General features: G+C 39.4%; 1 protein-coding gene across 3 annotated transcripts in view; it reads left to right on the forward strand.

Moving 5' to 3' along the window:
* Window positions 1-254: 254 nt before the first annotated feature.
* The window catches only part of KLF12 (Kruppel like factor 12), a 368,523-nt gene continuing 350,567 nt past the window's right edge, over window positions 255-18,210 (forward strand). For all 3 annotated transcript variants that reach the window (XM_019529799.1, XM_019529801.1, XM_019529802.1), the window contains exon 1: window positions 255-329. The gene's annotated coding sequence lies outside the window, so the exon portion shown is untranslated. The remainder of the gene's footprint in view (window positions 330-18,210) is intronic.

Below are 18,210 nucleotides of genomic sequence, written 5' to 3' on the forward strand. Positions count from 1 at the left end.
CCAGCCTGTCCCTCTCCCTCTTGTGTCTGCCAAGCCTCCACCCCCCGGCCCACCCTGCCTCCAGCCCATCATGTGATGCGGGGAAGTCATTTGCAAGTACAACAGTTCTCTGTGGTGCCCCCATTCATTTCCTGAGAGCTGCATTAGAGCCGCTGAAGGGAGACTGGTGTGTGTGTGCGTGTGTGTGCGTGCGTGTGTGTGTGCGTGCGTGTGCATGTGCATGGCTGCGTGTGACACGGTGTGTGTGTGTGCCAGGGACTGAGAGAGAGGGGAGACTCTGTGTAAAGGCAAAGAGAACAAATCTCTCCTGCTCTGCAGCTTCTGGTCAGGTCTGTGCCTCTTCCATTTCTTATGCGAATAAACATTCCTTTTTTAAAAATGATTATTACTATTTATTATTATTATTATTATTCCTTTCTCTCTCTCTCTTTTTTTTTTTCAGTTCTTTTTTCTTTCTTTGGCCGGCCCGTGTGATCTCTCTCCGCCTGTCTGTTTCTGTCATAAGCTGGAGCGGGATCCTTTCAGATGGGTGGCAGGCTGCTCTTTTGAATGGGGCAAGTGGTGTTGGGGGTGGGAAGGGGGGGTTGGGATGCTCTTTTGCAAAACAAATCCATGTGCTTTAAATTCCCAGCAAAGATGCAAAAGAAAAGAAAAATAAATACAACCCCCAGGTTAACATAATGCATATTGATGGATGTAGTAGGTTCCAGGGAGTGGAAGTGTTGGAGCACATAGAAAATGTAGGGTTGGAAGGGACCTCAGGAGGTCATCTAGTCCAACCCCCCCTGCTCAAAGCAGGACCAGCCCCAACTAGATCATCCCAGCCCAGGTTTTGTTTAGCCGGATCATTCCGGCATTGCAAGGAAAGAAAGAAATGTCCAGCTGGGTTTCGGGTTTGCGGCACTGTTTTGCCATTCTGAACCTTTATTTGCCTGCATGGTATTGGGAGGAGGTGGAGAGTAACTGGTTAAGATGGAGATGACACTGTTGGCATTAATAGTGGTCCTAGTGCTATAGTCATTATTGTCTCTGGTAGTCATGATGTGTAGCTGTCACTTGCAACAGTGCATAGTTCATGGAAGTAGCCGGGGGCTGGCCTATGGCTGTTATATTCAATTAAGGTGGACGGAGCCAGAGTTGACAAGGGAGAACTTTACATGGAGACCAGTTGTGAAGAGTGGCTCAGCTTGGGAGCCACCACTGATCTCTTATAAGCTTGCTGTAATGTGATGAGTGAGTGCTGACCTTGGTGACATTAGTCTGTATTCATGCGAGCAGCTTCTATGCAGGAAGAATCGATTCCGATTTTGTTTGTTACACAACTGCTATTGGAACTTTCTGTGAACTTTTATATGGAGGGCAAAAAAAAAAAAAAAAAAAAGGGAACATGCCAGATCTGATTAATGGCATATTTAAATTGATTGTTTTGGGGGGAAAAATAACCCGATCCTTTGTGTTGTATTCCCTCCATCTCTCCCTTTGACTCTTCCTTCTCCCCACGCAAAGCTAACTGCTCTGCATACCTTATGAGTAAATAATAACTTTAATTCAACTGATAAATGCTGACTGTGTTCAGTTAAAGTATAAGTACAGTGGAATGTGTAATCTGGATAAACAGTCTGTGCAGTTGATATTGTCACTCTCACTAATTTAACTGTACGTATTGTTAAAGTACCGTTCAGCAAAGGTAATTTAAAAAAAATGTCAGTGAGTAATATTGCCTTTCATCAAATTACTTATTTAAAGAAAATTACTGTTCTGTAGTTACATTCCTGCTAGGGAAACAAATACTTGTATTTACATTAAAAGCATGTGCATAGAGCTGCTACAGCAGACGTGCCAGTCAAACAAACGTCACCCTGTAAATCCACCTAAACCATTCCCTTCCCTTTTCTTACTGGAGGACAGAGTTGTTCAGATAAGTAAATGGTCTGATATGAAATTGGTGCTGGTGACAAACAGGGTGGTTCAGGAGTTTGTGATGTGAATAGGAGTGGTCACTTTTAAACACTGGGTGTATTCAGCTACTCCGATTTTTTTTTCTGTCACTTACAGAAGCGTAATATTTATTCACTTCCAAGAAACACTTTTTAAACCTTGGTTATACAGTGTCTACTGTTGTCATCACAAAAAATTAATTTATGTTCAGAAATGAATTTGATGCATTCAGAATCAGAACAAAGATGAGCAGTTTTTTTGTAAGAGCAGAAAGATAAACAATTTAGTTCAGTTGCATGATTTATATCGGTATGTAAAATTCGACTTGCCTGTGGCAGACTTTTTTTTCTGAATACATAAGTAAACCATCTCTGTTCCATTATCAGTCATGAAATAAATGTGTATGGTGTGGTGTGTTTTTTGGGGCGTATTTTGTGCTTTTTTGCTATATTAGGTAGATAATTTACAACAACTTTGCAAGGCTCCTTTTTTATAGCACTGGTGCATGAGCTCCATTTTCTGGTTGGTCTCCAACTCTGAAATGTAATAAGAACAGCAAAGTAGTCTCTAGTGTAGACTTAGTAACTATGCTGAATAGATTAGAGATGAGGCGATACAGCATTTCATTAATGATGTAAAGCTACAGTAAATACAGTCTGACTGCTTGCTTTTTATATAGCCTTTGTGCTTAAAAAAGCAAAAAAAAAAATGCTTTCTAGTGGGATGCAGTCAACTTGAAAATCTCCAGGCTGTCTTAATGTACAAGAGCTCCCTATGATCATCATTGCTGTAAGATGTTAGTAAATAAAATGTTCTGTATTTTTTCACTTTCTTTGTGGCTTTGGCAGTGTCTATATACAGTCTGTTTTGCTGTTGGTCATTTTGCTCTGACTGTACTAGCCTGATGACATCACTCTCATTCACTGCTCCGGGGGAGCTCACATGCACACCCAGGTCATGCTGGATGTTTTACCAATAGCAGCAGAGTGACTGTTCTGTCTGCACTGGGGACAAGGACAGTGCTCCTCATCAGCAGGGATCCTGGTTTTCTCTGATCTAAAAAAATCCCCAATTTTCAGATTTAAAAGAGTAACCTCAAATGCACATTTTTCCACAATTTAAAATGAAATGCCACTAATACATAGATATATAGATATCTCTTTATCTATATATAGAGATATCTATATTAAGCAGTGTTTCATTTTAGTCATGGAAAAATGTGGATTTTAAGTTAGTTTTTTAAATCCAAAAACTGGGGATTTTAAAAAAGTCAGAGTAAACCAGGGTCTCTGCTGATCAGGGATAGCAAAGCAGCCAAAGGAGAGCACACCTTCCTTGACACCTGGTTATGGTTGGGAGCAGTGGGAGCTTTACGATGTGGTTTGGCCCTTTCTTTTTCTGTACCAAACATGCAGCCAGCGAGAGAATAAAACCAGGTAGATAGTACAAATCTGTTTCCTCCAGTCCCTATTCTGTGCAGGATTGAGGTGGGGAGCTCTCCTGTTTAGGTCCCAGCTTCCCATGACATGTGGATGTTTAACAAACTAGAGGAGGGATTCCTTACTCCCTGCTACTTCTCTGCTGGTTCTGGAAAGGAGTTTAGGCTTTAGGAGGTGTTATCTGGGTTCTGCTGCTGTTATTGAAGAGGCTGGCAGGCATGCCAGAAGGGGAGGGTTGTTTGGTAGTCATGGTGGTATTCTCAGGCCTGCCCACTCTCCCTTGCTGCAAAGGCTCACACTGACCTCATTAGGGGAACAGAAAAATCCTTGCAGTGTTTTTATTTTGAAGGAATTTTCTTTAAAATTCCCAACATTTTAGGGCATGTTGAAACAGATTAGAACTTGTTCGAGTTCAATGTCACTTTAAAAGAAAAGGTCCTTATCCTTTAGTATTTTGGGGTTGCATCTGCCCTTGGCTGTGCTGATGCAGAGCAATGGAGACAATAAAAATATTGCAAGCTCTTTGGGGCAGTAGCCCTCTTTTTTTATTCTATGTACAGTTCATAACACATTAGAGTCCATGCTTGCAGCTTCTGGTGCTACCACAGGGCAAATGAGCAGTAAAAATAATATAGGGAGCCTTTCTGAGCACCATCTTTCACAACTACTTAAAGGCCTTTATTATGTCAATGGCAGTGGTAAAATATTTCATTTAACTCTGGGAACAGGATTGAGGCCTAGACAACTCTAACAGGAATATCAGCACTAGAGATGTGGTTTAGGGTTTGGGTGAGTGTCTGGCCACATTCACCCCTTGTGAAAACAAAGCAAGGGTGAATGCAGCTCCTGATCAGAGAAAAAACAATGTGTGACCACTGTTTGTGCCAGCCTGCCCTGAGCCATAATATTCTGCAGCTGCAGGATTGCTTTGTGAAAGTTGTATGGTTGGCACTGCTCTTTGGTATTGCTACTCAGCCTTCTGGCCTGCTGCTTATAGAAAGGATAGGGTTTTGCATTGTCACATTTCTTCAAAAGTACAAGTTTATGTTTAAATAAATAATTCTATTTGGACATCAACTAAATGTTCACCCAGAAGTAAGCAGTTTGTGTATTACAGTATTGGGAATATAATTAACATTATTTTTTCAGTCCTTTTTTTTTGTGGCCTATGAAGTATTTTGAGTGTAGGGCTTTTTATGGAAATGACTGTGGTTTATCTTCCTGTGTTCTAATAGCAATAATTTCCCTTCCAAGAAATTAGATTTCATTTTATGGAAAAATTGGTAGTGGTGCAGCACTGAGACCTTGACCTTCTGAACTCCAAACTAGCGGTTGTTTACTACAGTTGCAGTCTGTATGTGCTTGAAAGAGGAGGAGCTGCAAGCACAAGCGTGCTCACTTTCCCCAACCAAGAAGAAAACATAAAGCAGCATGACATTTTGTAGCAAGCAGTGGAGAAATAGTGCTAAATAGTTGTCATGACTGTTTCTGTCCTTCTAAGTAGAATATGTTATGCTCTATCTGCAAGACAGACTTGGAGTTTTGAAAGTGCAAATGTGAAAGTACGACTTCATTTCCCGTGCAGCGAAAAATAAAGAGATGAGCTTTAAGATGAAGAGCAGGCTTTATGCCAGGAAAAAAGCAGGGGCTTTTTACCCTAGTAAAAAGACTTTCTTAATAGAAGCCAGCATTGTTCAGTCAGTCAAGAGTACTGTGTGCATTTTAGTGTAGTAACTGAAATTTAGGCTGTCTTTTCTCAGCTGAGTAATATGAAGTTTATGTTTGTTTGAAGGCATTCTCAAATGAGAACATAAATAAGAGTAATATGTAAAAATGATTGCCTTAGTTAACATAAAAGAGCCCCAACTCTGACAATCTCATGAAGAGCTGCATCTTGTTGCAGTACATAGTCACATGGGAATCCTGGGCAAACTGGTTGGCATCCATTTAGAATATAAAGTCATGCTGTGCTTTCCAGCATGCCAGCTTTACTGTAGAGCATAACTCGCAGTTTAGAGGTTGACTTTTTGAAGTGCCTTAAAATCTGTATATAGATGTTGCCTTGAAAGCTGGTGTACCTTATGGTTGGGTCAGAAGAGAAGTTACTAATCCAGTTCACTTTTGATATATGCTGTAGCATTTGTTTGTTTTGCAAATGCAATTGCAAAGCATTAATCCATTCTGACGCTTAGTTTACTTATTATATCAAGTAAACCATTTGGTTACAAAAAATTGCGAAACAATTAGGTTAGGAAGAGCCTAAGTATAAAAGTAGCTTTGCTATAAAGTCATAACATTTATGCTATGTATAACAGAAGTATATGGTTTGACCACCTTGTGTGTCATTGTAGACTTTCATTGTATTTCTTGAGGTATTTATTGAGGTCTGTGAATTGTGGCCAAGACTTTGGCCCAGTCATGATCAAGCTATGAGAAACGAAATGGTCACTTTGTGTATTTTCAGGTAACAGTTACTTTCCGTCTCTGTATCTGTTGAAAAAGAATGTGGTCTGACCACAAGAACCAGAGCCTGCCTCTCCTGTGTTTTAATCCTGGTTCCACTTTATGCAAATAATTACCTTTCTCATTGTCTTTATGGGGTATGATGGCCCAAACCATTCCTGTGTAACTTAGTTGAAATACAAGTGGTACAATTTAGCTCATAGAGGAACAACTAACTCAGCAGTGATTGTGAAGCGTTTTGAAAAAATGAGATCACCCCATCCTGTGTAGAGGGTGCCTGGTATCTCTGCCAGGAGAAACAATCCTTTCTTGTCTTTTGCCAGCCATCCCTTGCCCTCAGCATACAATTCACTTTGGAAAGTCTCCCTCGATCTGTGGGTCAAAGTAGCCTTTATTGCTCTGATGAATCACAGCTAACAGGAAGTGAAGGTGAGATTGTGTGTGCCACTTGGTCCTGACACCCTCCCCTCCTCTACTTTACAAATTACTCTGCAGGGAGCCCCAGTGCAGAAGCCTGTCCTCAGGCTTCCTATCGATTACCTGTATGTAATGCTCTTCCATACTTTTTTTTTTTTGCAGACTTGGTGGAGCTGCATCTGTTCATTTGTCAAGGGGACCTCTGTAACTGCAGACACAAGGGTTAGATTTGTCCATGTAGATGCTAATTATCATGATTATTATTAATATGTATGTTAAAAACATTAAAAGAGCATGAAGTTTTCAGAGTTGAGAATTTAGAGGAGATACCATTTGGATGACTGGTTGCATAGGGTCCTGTGAGATCAGGTAATTAAAGACTATTATGAAGTGTACAAACAATTGGAATTAAAGTTGTACACTACGGGCAACCCTCATTTACTGTTTCCCAGGTTCTGAGTGCAATTGCAACAACTTTTTAAAGCACTTAATATTTAATCTCAGTTTTTTTTAAATACTGAAAGAACAAAAATTCGGTCATGCAGTACATTATTTACCCCAATGTGGGGTATTAGAAGGGACTCTAGTTTTCTCTGATAAAAAGTATCCCCAATTTTCAGATTTAAAAAGTAATCCCAAATCCATATTTTTCTGTGATGAAAATGAAACACTACTACTACTACACACACACACACGTGTTATATATATGTATATATATATATAAAACAAAAATATATATTAGTGTCATTTCATTTTAATCATGAAAAAATATGGATTTTGGGTTAATGGTGTAGGTTGTAGCTGTGCTGGTCTAAGGACATTGGCAGACAAGGTTGTTTGGGCAAATCCGATATCTTTTATTTGTCCCAACTCAAATTTTGCATCAGATTTTGGGTTACTTTTTTAAATCTGAAAATTGGGGATTTTTTTAAATTAGAGAAAACCAGGAGCTCTGGTCATTAAGTGTGCTGGAGCCAAAAACCTGTAGATTTATAGCATAGACTGCTAATATCTGAGTTAAAGAAATGGTTGGTAGCATTAACAAGTCTTTTATGTGAAATAGCTGTCAGGGAAGGATAAGATGCACTCTGCCTGTGGCTTACATACTGTTTGCTGGAGAGCAGAATGATACTGGGAATCGAGAATTCTGGATTCTGTCCCTGGCTCTGGAGATGAATGCTTGCTAATAATTTAAATACAGCATGATCAAACCCACAGATTTGGCATGCTGATACCAAAAAGCAGCGCGGCTACAGGGCTGGGGCCTGAGTTCTATTCCTTGATCTGCCAGATGTGACCTTGTGGTAATCTGCTAGTTGTCTCATCTAATTGGTGTGTTGTCTTGCTCACTCACCGGGGCTGTGACATGCATAGAACTATGAATGTTAATTGGTGAAAGAGTTAAGGCTCTAACTTATGATGTCATCCTGGGTCTCAGCCCAGGACATCTTCCCCAGGCCAAAAGTTATTGTGGTGGTGTTGCTGTGTCCCTTCTGGAGCTTTAGTTTTGTGTCTGAATTATACGCAACTCAGGACTGGCAGAAAAATCAGTGCAGTTGGCATGTAGGGAGCTCAGAGGCTGGGGGCATGTTCAGGGCAGATGGCATATTCAGAGATTTCAGCAGCAGCCTCTAAGAAGATTGTATGATTATGTGAAAGTTATGTTTTTAAGATAGTTACAGCTTAAATCCAGTTAGATTTTCATTGGGACAGGCAATATTCCCAACAATCATTTTTCTGTCTGCTACCAGAAACAGCTGATCCATTTTTATTTCATGACAACTCCACCTGGAGTAGACACATGACCTGGGCATTTTTAGCCAGAATGGTTAAAGTTTATTAGGTGGAATGTATATAACCTGGGAAATGATAAAATGTCAAAGAGAACTCTTGTCATCATTCTTCATAGTGAGCATTACCTTTATTTTTTTTTGTGGCCCTATCATTTTCAAAGGGTGTACTTCAAGAGGAGGCTATTGTCTTTCTGGAAATGATGTATGTTGTATAAATGTATGTATAAATGAGTATGTTGGCTTCCAGGTGAACTTAGATGTTTTATGAAGAAGTATCTAGTTACTAATTGCACTAACCAATGCAAATGGTAAACAAAGAAACAAACACACACAATCCTTAAAAATAATCTGTATTTAACAGCAAAACACCTGATATCATTTGGTATGGAGCATGACTTAGGTTAAATCAAACCAGTACAGGGCTCAGTTTCTATTTTGATTTGAAGAAGCATGAAAAGAATTCCAGGCTGACCTCAAAGGACGGGCACCACGGTTCTAGAAGACACAGTTGAAAGAACTCCAATTCATTGGTCTTTAAAATCTATTTAAAAGTTGGGCACATAGATGTGAACTGTTCAGATGCCTAACCTTTCAAGAAAATGTTCACTAAATGGGAAATAAAAAAGATGTTCTTGAAGCACAGGGGAGGAAGAAGAATCTTTATGTGATTTCTTTGATACTTTCCAAAGCCATCATTTTTCATTGATCCTGTCTAATCAAGGAGATACTCTGTGTATTAAAAAAAAATATTCAAATGGCTCTCCTTAGGGTCTAAAATTGTACTTAAATGGGGTATATATATACTGCATGTTTATTTAGTGTTGTGAAAGTTGTTGGCTTAGTAGAATTGTTGCTGTCTTCATCTTCACCTTCCAGTTTCTGTGTTCAGCTACACTAAAACTTTTCTAAATTGTCTACACCATAGATGGGAAATAAATGTTAAAAAAATTCTAGATCTCATGTCTGGTGAAAAAGATGAAAAAAAGGATAAAAAATTTTTGAGTGCCTCTTTTCAAAAGAACTTTGTACTAGTCACATCATTTAATAAAATGTAAGCACAGTGCCATAAAAATAAATAATTTTATCATATTTAGTTCATGTGTTCTTTTTTATATACATGTTATTCTACAATTTACTTACGTCTTGCTTCTGTGTTTTCGGAGAGGATTCAAACTATTGTCCAGAGTCTTTTATTTTGTGTTTTTACTGGGGTTACAAGATTATTCCCCTAATATTTGAGTTACGGGTTTTAAGATTCTGCTCTCATCCCTCCCCCCTCATCCATGCCCTTGCTGCAGTTATAAAAGCGAAGCATTTGAGACAGGGGAGGAGGGAGGGAAAGTATGAGCAAGACACTGGTATAATGGTTTTGGCACTTACCTAGGAGAAAGACAGATACAGGGTCCAGTTTTTATCCCTGTAGATACTACTTAGTATAAAATATTTAAATCTTCAATAGACCATGGGCTGAAACACAAATCATTCCCCTCTCCAATGAGTGTCCTAACCATCCTTCTATAGTCATAACAGGGGTCTGTCATCTTTAAGTCCTCCTTGTGTACCTGAGGCCTTTTCTCCCAGCTTCTAAAAGAGCAATGCCGTGTTGCCTTGAATTTTTCTATCTCATGCATCCACATCTCGGAGTGAACGCCTGGACCATTATTCACTAAGTATCCTTCCTCTCATTCTGTGAAAAATGAGAACTCTTAGCTATAGTCTGCTTTTCTTTCAACCCATCCCTCAAAGGAGTAAGGAACTGGTAGCAATTTATCAATCTACTTTTCACCTGAGAAGACTTTCTCTCTAACCTTCTTTCCCAGGCAGAATAATTGTCCTGTGTGAGTACGGGTCTTACACAGGATAAGCAAGGTTTTACAATTCTATGCAGAGGTTGGTCCCGTCTTGATATTTAAAGCTCTACCTGAGGAATTATGTGCTATAATAACTTGGATCTGTCATAATAACTGTTTTCCATTCAAGCAATGTAACTGTTGACCAATATGGTGAGACTAATGAATCCATGACTCAGAACTATCACTGGTGCTAGTATATCTTTTCTGATGATTCTTTGTATCCAACACATTCACATCTGAGAACTAGTCAAACTCCCTCCTTTAGGCTGGAATAGAAGAAGGGGAGAAAGAAGACTGTTTTTAAAGCATTTAGATATTCTACTGATGAGTTTTGTAATTGCCTAAATTGATATGTGATAATGACTATCAAAATGTTCTCCGTATAGGTTTTTGCTAAACAGTTTAGTAATGAACCGAGTAGAAAATTGACAAATGTAACACAAACTATCCTATTGTTTAATGCCAGCTTAACATATATCAACATCATGAAAAAAGGCTATCACCTCTGTTGTTCTTCTTTCTTTGTATTATGCCGTGTTAAAATTATATCAGAAAATAAGTTTCATGCTTGTTTATTAGGACCAAGACAAAGTAATGCCAAATTTAGTTGTGATGCTGGTCTGTTGGTTTGAAAGGAATGTTACTTAGGAACCCAGCTCTGAATTTGGCTTAAAATGTTGAGTTCAGTTTATTATCCTACTTCACAATTTGGTGTGGGTCTTGATCTGAATATTTGAAGACATTAAGCTAATGGCTACAATGTGTAGACTTCTCCTTTGAAACCGAGCTCTAATATGGTAGATGCAGGGAGGGCACTTCAAGGCCTTTGTCTTGCAAAGCCCTGCTATTTGGTAAGGTCTTTTCCTTTTATGCCTGAGTAATATTGTTTTGTTAGACCTAGATTTTGGCATCTGTGTCATTTCTGTTTTAATCTGTGCAGAGCAATTGATTTTTAAATCCTTGAAACCAAAAGAAGAGACATTTATCAATTGTATTGTTAATGGACTATTGAACCCAATCCTGCTGGTTTTACCTTGACTTACCTTTATCCCTGTGCTAGGTCCACTAACATCAGTGGGATGCATAAATATTTACAAGGATGGACCACCCAAAATAGTGGATGCTTTAGAAATTTTGGGCCAGAATATTTTTAATGGTGTTTTTTAGTTCAGTTCTTTGGGACTTCATGAGAGAAGTGGAATTAAAAATATACTCTTCGAATATACTGAAGTACAATTAAAACAGCATTAAGCAACACAAGGGAAGGATAAATAACAAAAAGGTGCTAAAATCATCTACCTAAATAACTGTTCTTTTTAAAAAAAAACAAACCTTGTTTTAAAGCCTGTCCTGCTCTCATCTTCATTGCTAAGTCTCTTCATTTTTCCCCTTATTTACATCCTTTGTTTGTAGAGGTGGACTGGCTAATAGAATTGATTTTCTTGAATGGTTAATTAAAATTGTTGTGTTTTTCAGATCTTTAATCCTACAGTCATTTTAAGAATTCATAATGACCAACAAAAGGGAAATTGGAAAACATAGCTTTTTAAATGCTAGTAATTCAGCACTCATTTGAAACCACAGGGTAAACTTTGGTGGCACCCTGAAGGATAGATACTGCTCTGACTGGCTACGCAGATGATTCCTAGCTTTATCTGAAGACTTCTGTAAACTGAGTTGCAAGGATGACTGGGAGGTAAACAAGTAACAGGTTATGTGGTGACAATTTTTTTCTTATTTTTTTAAACAAAGAATGATGCTGGGATTTTTTTTTATTAAAATCTGAAAAGTTTTCCTTCCCCCTTCTCCCTGCCCTTCTTTTCTTGCCATGCCTGAGCTACCTCTTGCTGTTTTGTGTTTTGAACATATACATGTTGTTCTATAATTTGCTTAGGTCTTGCTTTTGTGTTTTGGGAGAGGATTTCAGCCTGTAGAGGATGTAGGCTGCCCACACCGATCCCTATAGCTATGGATATTATCCAGTAGCTTTTGAAGTCAGTTGCTAGACTTCTACTGATTTAAGTGGATTTCTGGATCAAATCCTGGGTTCATGGATTTTAAGCACCAAAAGGGGCACTTGTGGTTTTAACTTTGACTTTTTCCATTATACATACCCCAATTTCTTCTGACAATAAGCACTTATTTTCTGGTTTTGCTAGGATGTATTTTCTAGGAAGACATTCAGTCATAATATAAGACTTCAAGTGATGAATAATCAGCCGTACCCCTTCACTATCCAGTGCCTAATTACCTTAACATTTGTATGCTATTTCTAGCTTGATTTATCTATTTATTTGGCTTCTAGCCATTCCTGTGTCTCTTAAATGACTGGTCAGCCAGTATTTTTGTCAATTCCTTCTCAGCCTTCTTTTCTAGTGTTTGTCTAATTGAACATTGCTTTAATTTGTAGCTTTTTGGATAGGGTGGACTGATGTAAATCAAAGTGATTTAGGTCAGCAAGTAGGAACCTTGACTTAAACAATCAATTTTAATCTTTTTTTGCATTTTATTTACTCTCCTAAAGGAAAGTTGAGTCTTACTACTTTTTGCTAAATGTACTTTCTTTTGAATATTGGCAACTGTCAGTCCTCCTGGATCATGGTGTATGCATGACTGCCCCCCCAGATATTTGATGTATATGCCTGGGCAGGACTTTCTGGAGGAGTGGAGACAGAATCCAAAGACCAGACTGAGTTCAGATGTTCAGTGCCTCTATGGTTGCAGTTGTATAAGTATCTGGGAATCAAGCCCAGCTCTCCTGTGTGGTAGACAAGGATTTTACCACTGAACCACAGAGGACTCCTCTTTTGAATAGCTCCTTCTGCTATTGGATAGCTCCTTCTGCTAACTGGGATAATGTATCTATATGCAGTTATTTATAAAATAAGAGTTTAACATGCATTTGGGATTCTTAATTTCTACATCTTTTATATTAGAAAATGGTTAATGAGACATTTCTTATTTACCAGGTGATTACTTTTTATTAGTAATTTGTATTAAGGTACCAGATAGAAATTGAAGCACATCTGAAATGCAAAAAAAACCTGTTAATTTTTATTAAATAAAACTACCTTAAATGAGCTGTATATATAAAGGAAGAAAATTAAGTTCAGAAAAAACATTTTGCATTCAGAACTAACTTATTAAAGAAAAGAAGTACAGTCTGTAGTCAGTGAATGTTATAGATTTGTTGTGGTTCCCATATCCTTCAGGATTTTAGAACCAGTAGATGACATCCTGTTACATATTATTTTTATTTGTGAAATGAAAGAGATTGCCTGATTTTTTTTTCATTAGTCAATGTCTCAGCTTTAGATGAACAGCACCAGTTGAACAAAAATGTTGAAAGAAATTTTTTTCTTTGCACCTAGAAAAGAGACTGACATTTATACTATCCATTCAACACACTCTGGGTCACTTGCTTAGGCAGTGGTTTCTACCATTTTTCCTGCAGACATGAACTGCTTGAATATTTTTCATTTAAATGATTACTATAACTGCATATTTAATTTTTAATGTATTTTAAGGAAAAATCTGCTTTAAGTAATGTTTAATATTTTTTAGACCCATCATTTATTTCATCCATCTTGCCTCTGGTTATCCTTTTTGTTTGTTTGTTTGTTTTCAGAGGCTAGCAAACCCAAATATTTCTCCCTGTAGTTAAAAGGTAAACTAGCCTGTTACTCTAGCAGTCTAACTTTGAACGTTCAACTCTTTTTAATTTTCTTTTTCAAAGCCTAATTAGTTTTATCTTGAAAATACAGTCAGCATGTTTCTTTAGTGACTCTTGTGACAAACACACCTGAAAACCAATGCTAATGCTTATCAGTTATAGATATCATGGGGGTTAATTAAAACCAATTGACCATTTAGTGTGCAGTCACATATGTTTTAATGTGGAGAGCATTCTGTACCTTTTTCTGTATGTCCTCAGGATCACTTCAGATATGATAATACTGTGATTATTTGGACACTAGGTCACTTCCCTCTAGCTCCTAGGTCATTAGTCATATCTACCTTAAGAGCATATTAGAATAGCTGGTGATTACTAGCTACTTGCTCAAAAAATCTGTTTGCAAGATGAATTCTGTTTTCCTTTGAATAATTTTGCAGTTGCTATCCTAGTTAATACCAAAGAGTACATCTACATGTGTACTTGAATGTGCAGTAGCTTCTTTTACTGCACATTAAAGCGTTGCATTAAAAACGTGCAGATACATTAATGAGCAGTAAAAGAGGCTACTGTGTGTTAAGTGTCATTAAAAAAGTATGCGTTTTCACTACTGAGTATTAGGGCAGCCTAATGCATATTTATTTATTACCTCACACCAGAGGTGCTAATTTTAATGTGCATTAGGAAAAGTGTATTAATGCACATGTAAACTTGCCTAAAGTAACTGAACTCTCCCTCTCCCCCCACCCTCCTTGCCAATAATAGTTCTAACTCCTTGGTAAACTTCTTGAAGTGCTAACTTATTTCCTGATCTTTTTTTTTAATCTGTCTAGGAGACTTGTGTTTCTTCTAATGAATATTCCATTTGCATATTTTCTATATTTTTGTTTTCAAATTGTTTAAAAAAAAAATATAATAACTTCTCCCAGTCTTTATCTCCCTGAAGTGCTAACTTAGGACTGAAACATAATTTTTGCCATCTTCTTTCTTCATATAATTTTGCTCATTGTCCTCCATCCAGTCTTCCTGGTATCTCTCGGAGGCAGACAAAGTAAGTTGATTACACAGTTATAAAGAATTGTACAAAAATGTCTTTTTGTAGGCTCTTGGCTTTCTACACTGGAAATGTAAGTTACCCCTCTTCTTGCTGGTGGGGGGGGGAATATATTTTGATTGTTTTGTCATGTTTTCTTATATTAACATACCTGTCAGCTACCATAATAGGATAGATCCTCCCACTCTGGGTCAGGATTAGGAATAGGAGATATCAATCCAAAATCTTATTTTTGTCATTTGGAGGAAAGACTACAGTGATAGTTTGTACTGTCCTGGAAGAAAATGCACAAATTGCCCAGTAAAAGTGTGTTAGAAATTAATGTAAGCACAATGGAGACACTGTGCCAAAATAAACTTTTATTATGCCCTAGAGGGAGATCTAAATCAGTGTATATTTGTCCTTTTTTTGGGGGAAAAAAGAAAAATAGAGAAACACACTGTAAAACAAATTTTATGCACCACTACTATGAAGCTAATTATTCCATAGGGAAAGTCTTAACACCTTTCTAAAATTAAATAGCCTTTCCCCATACATGACAGCCCCAGCTTTTTGCTCCACTTCCTTTTCCAGCTCCCCTTCATTTTACTGTGCAGCATCTTGATTTAGGTTGCCACCAGGGTACTTGAAGAGGTCTTGTCCTGTATTGTAGACTTGCTACTATTCATGATCTTTGTGCTCTTTACAGACCACCAGTATATTCAAAAGCTGCTTTTTACAATGAAGCAATGATATTTGAGGCTTGTAAACAGGTCTCAGTGGAGCTTTTGAACTTTGTCTTCTGAGTATAGGCCTTTCCATGGAAAAGAGAAATGTGGGCAAAATGCAGTTTCAATCATTAACTTAAAAAATCATTCCCTATCATGGGAGGTTTTGTTGTCCTTTTATTGATTACAAAACTATCCATTTTTCTCTTCAGCATATCTTTCAGTATTTTCTTCTATTTGCCTGCTAAGGTCTGTATGTAGAATTAACTTTCATAGCACATGTTTTCAAGTGTGAAAAATAGTTATTTCTTTACACGTTGTTTGCATATTAACATATTTCTTTGCATGCTATGGATGTGGCAGTACATATGTCCATGGAGACCTAAAATTGAAAATTCTAGTGAAGATTTATTACAACAGTTCTTGCAAGCAATATTGTAAAGCAGTAGTCAGAGTTATTTTCTGAGTTACTGCATGATGTAGTAGGAAATTTCACTTCTCATCTCTGTATAAGTTTCCCAAAAGTAACTCTCTATGGAGTTACTTTTGGGGAAACTTATGGTATCTCACAATTGTCATACCAGAATGTAACTTAATTTCTGCTTTTAAGGTCAAGCTGTTGTTTTTATTACATCCTTCTGCTATTTATAATTAGGCCATCTTGGTTCATGGGCGCTGATCATAACAAATAATTTTCCTCCCAGTCTGGATCCTGAATTGATTTCCTTAGGTTGTGTCTTGCCACCTTTATCTTTAAGGCTACTCTATGCTTATGGTTCACATCTTTTAGTTGCATGAAAGAGCGGCTTATCTCTTTCCTGGTAACGTTATCATATAATTCCATACTCTATAGAGGACTCTCTGCAGAGGTCTTTGAGAGGTGAAGAGTAAGCAGGTTGATGGGGTGAGGGTGGGTTGTGAAAGCCTTAGTAGCAAGGCTGAAAAGTATGCATGCGGTCCCTCCCTGCTATTGAAAGTAGCAGAGTTTGGTGTAGTGCTAGTGAATGGCAATTTCAGATAAGCACACTAAGTTACAACACAGCAAAACAAAGTGGTAACTGAAGATAGTTGTGAACATTTCTCTTGAATATAATTTTAATACAATACACACACACATGCACACAAACACTGTTTACTTTAACAACAGTAGTTATCAGTAGAGAATCTGATCTGTTTTTGATTTAGCTCTATAGTGAAATTGGAGTCTTGTTTTCCTTCATTACAAATACTTTTGAGAAATTGTATAAATCACAAACTAGTTTCCATTGCTGGTTCTTCCCAGTCTGTATAGTTGGTGGGCACTTACCCCTGCCATAAAAATGCATGTGTTTTGTTGTTTTCCTTTTTTTTTTTTTTTTTTTGCAATAATATATGTTCCTTGAGTTTCATGCTAAAAAGTTTCTTCTTGCATACGCTTTTGCTAATAGGAGAGATCTAAGCACTCTTAGATCATACAATCATAGTTAAGTAGGGCTGGGAAAAACCTCATGAGGTCATCTATTCTAACCCCCTGATTGAACCATTGTAGCCAACTGGCTGTCCAACCTGCTCCTGAAAATTTCCAGGAGTGGCGATTGCACAACTACTTTAGGTTGCCCGTTCCTATGCTTGATCACCAGGGATCTGGGTTTTCTGTTTCTCATGGAAAAACAGAGAAAAACCAGATTTTCCCCTTTACCCAAGGAAAACATGGATTTTTCATTTTAATGGAGAGACCCATGGATTTCGCACTTTTGCAGAGAGCTGTCTGCAGGCTGGCAGAGTTCCAGCATGCAAAGGGATGTGGGGGGAGCAGGAGGAGGGTGGTCAGGCAGGGGAGTGTCATGTGCATGTATATGCACATGGCTGCCAGGCAACCTGGAGAAAGTAGCTCCCACGGGTAAGTCTGGTGCGGGGGCGGGGTGGAATTGAGGCCCCCATACAGAGGGAGTGAGTGAGCTGGGCAGGGCTGACACTGCTGCTGCTGCTGCCCAGCTGGGGGTGCATGGTGCTTGGGATCTGGGACTGGAATGGGAGGCCGCAGGACCTCAGTGGGGAGTGGGACAGGGCTGTGGGCATCTTGTCTGGGGGTGGAGGGTGGAGCTGGCTCCCTGCCACTGGATGCATTCTGAGGGCATGGGGGGGGGCATATGCCCCTCAGATCTGTGCTCAGGGCAGGGTGCCTGCTGCAGGCTTGGGCTCCCCGCCCTGTTGTCTTCCCTCAGGGCCTCCACAGCCTGGCAAGTGCGACCCAGCACTGCAGGGCAGAATGGGGCTGCATGGGAAAGCTCCTTCCCACTGCAAGCTCTGCATTGCCCAGGCAAAGCATCCCATGCATGCATAGCAGCAGCGAAGGGTTCACTTCCACACATGCAGAGGATGCCTCACTAGGGCAGTGCAGAACTCATAGCAGCAAGGAGTTTTCCCATAGCAGCCTGTGCCTGCCCCCACTCCATGCACAGATCTGGGGGCCAAGTGCCCCCCCCCATGTCCCCCGGGAGTGTGGGCAGCAGTGGGGAGTTGGCATCACCTTCTGCCCAAGCCTGCAGTGAGCAGGCAGCACATAGGGGGTGGCAGCGAGCTGGGCTCTGCACTCTGCTCTGCTGCAGCAGCTGCTGCCTCCCACGGGTGGCAGCTGCAGCTTGGGCACTACTGTGGGGGGCACAGGGCTGCAGACCTAGGTCCCTGGCCCCATAGCCCTGGCAGCTGGGGACCTCCTCTGGCAGCACTGGGAGAGCAGGGGGCTGTGGGTTAGGGAGTGAGAGGCTCCAGGAGGGCCAGAGGACTGCGGGGGGGGTGGGGAAGTGAGGGGCATTGGCAGGGCCAGAGCGCTGTGGGAGGGAGTGAGGGGCACCACTGGGGCTCAGGGGCTGTGGCTTGGGAGTGAGGGACCT

Source organism: Crocodylus porosus, unplaced genomic scaffold, assembly GCF_001723895.1.
Source record: "Crocodylus porosus isolate Cpor-Errol unplaced genomic scaffold, CroPor_comp1, whole genome shotgun sequence".
NCBI lineage: Eukaryota > Metazoa > Chordata > Crocodylia > Crocodylidae > Crocodylus > Crocodylus porosus.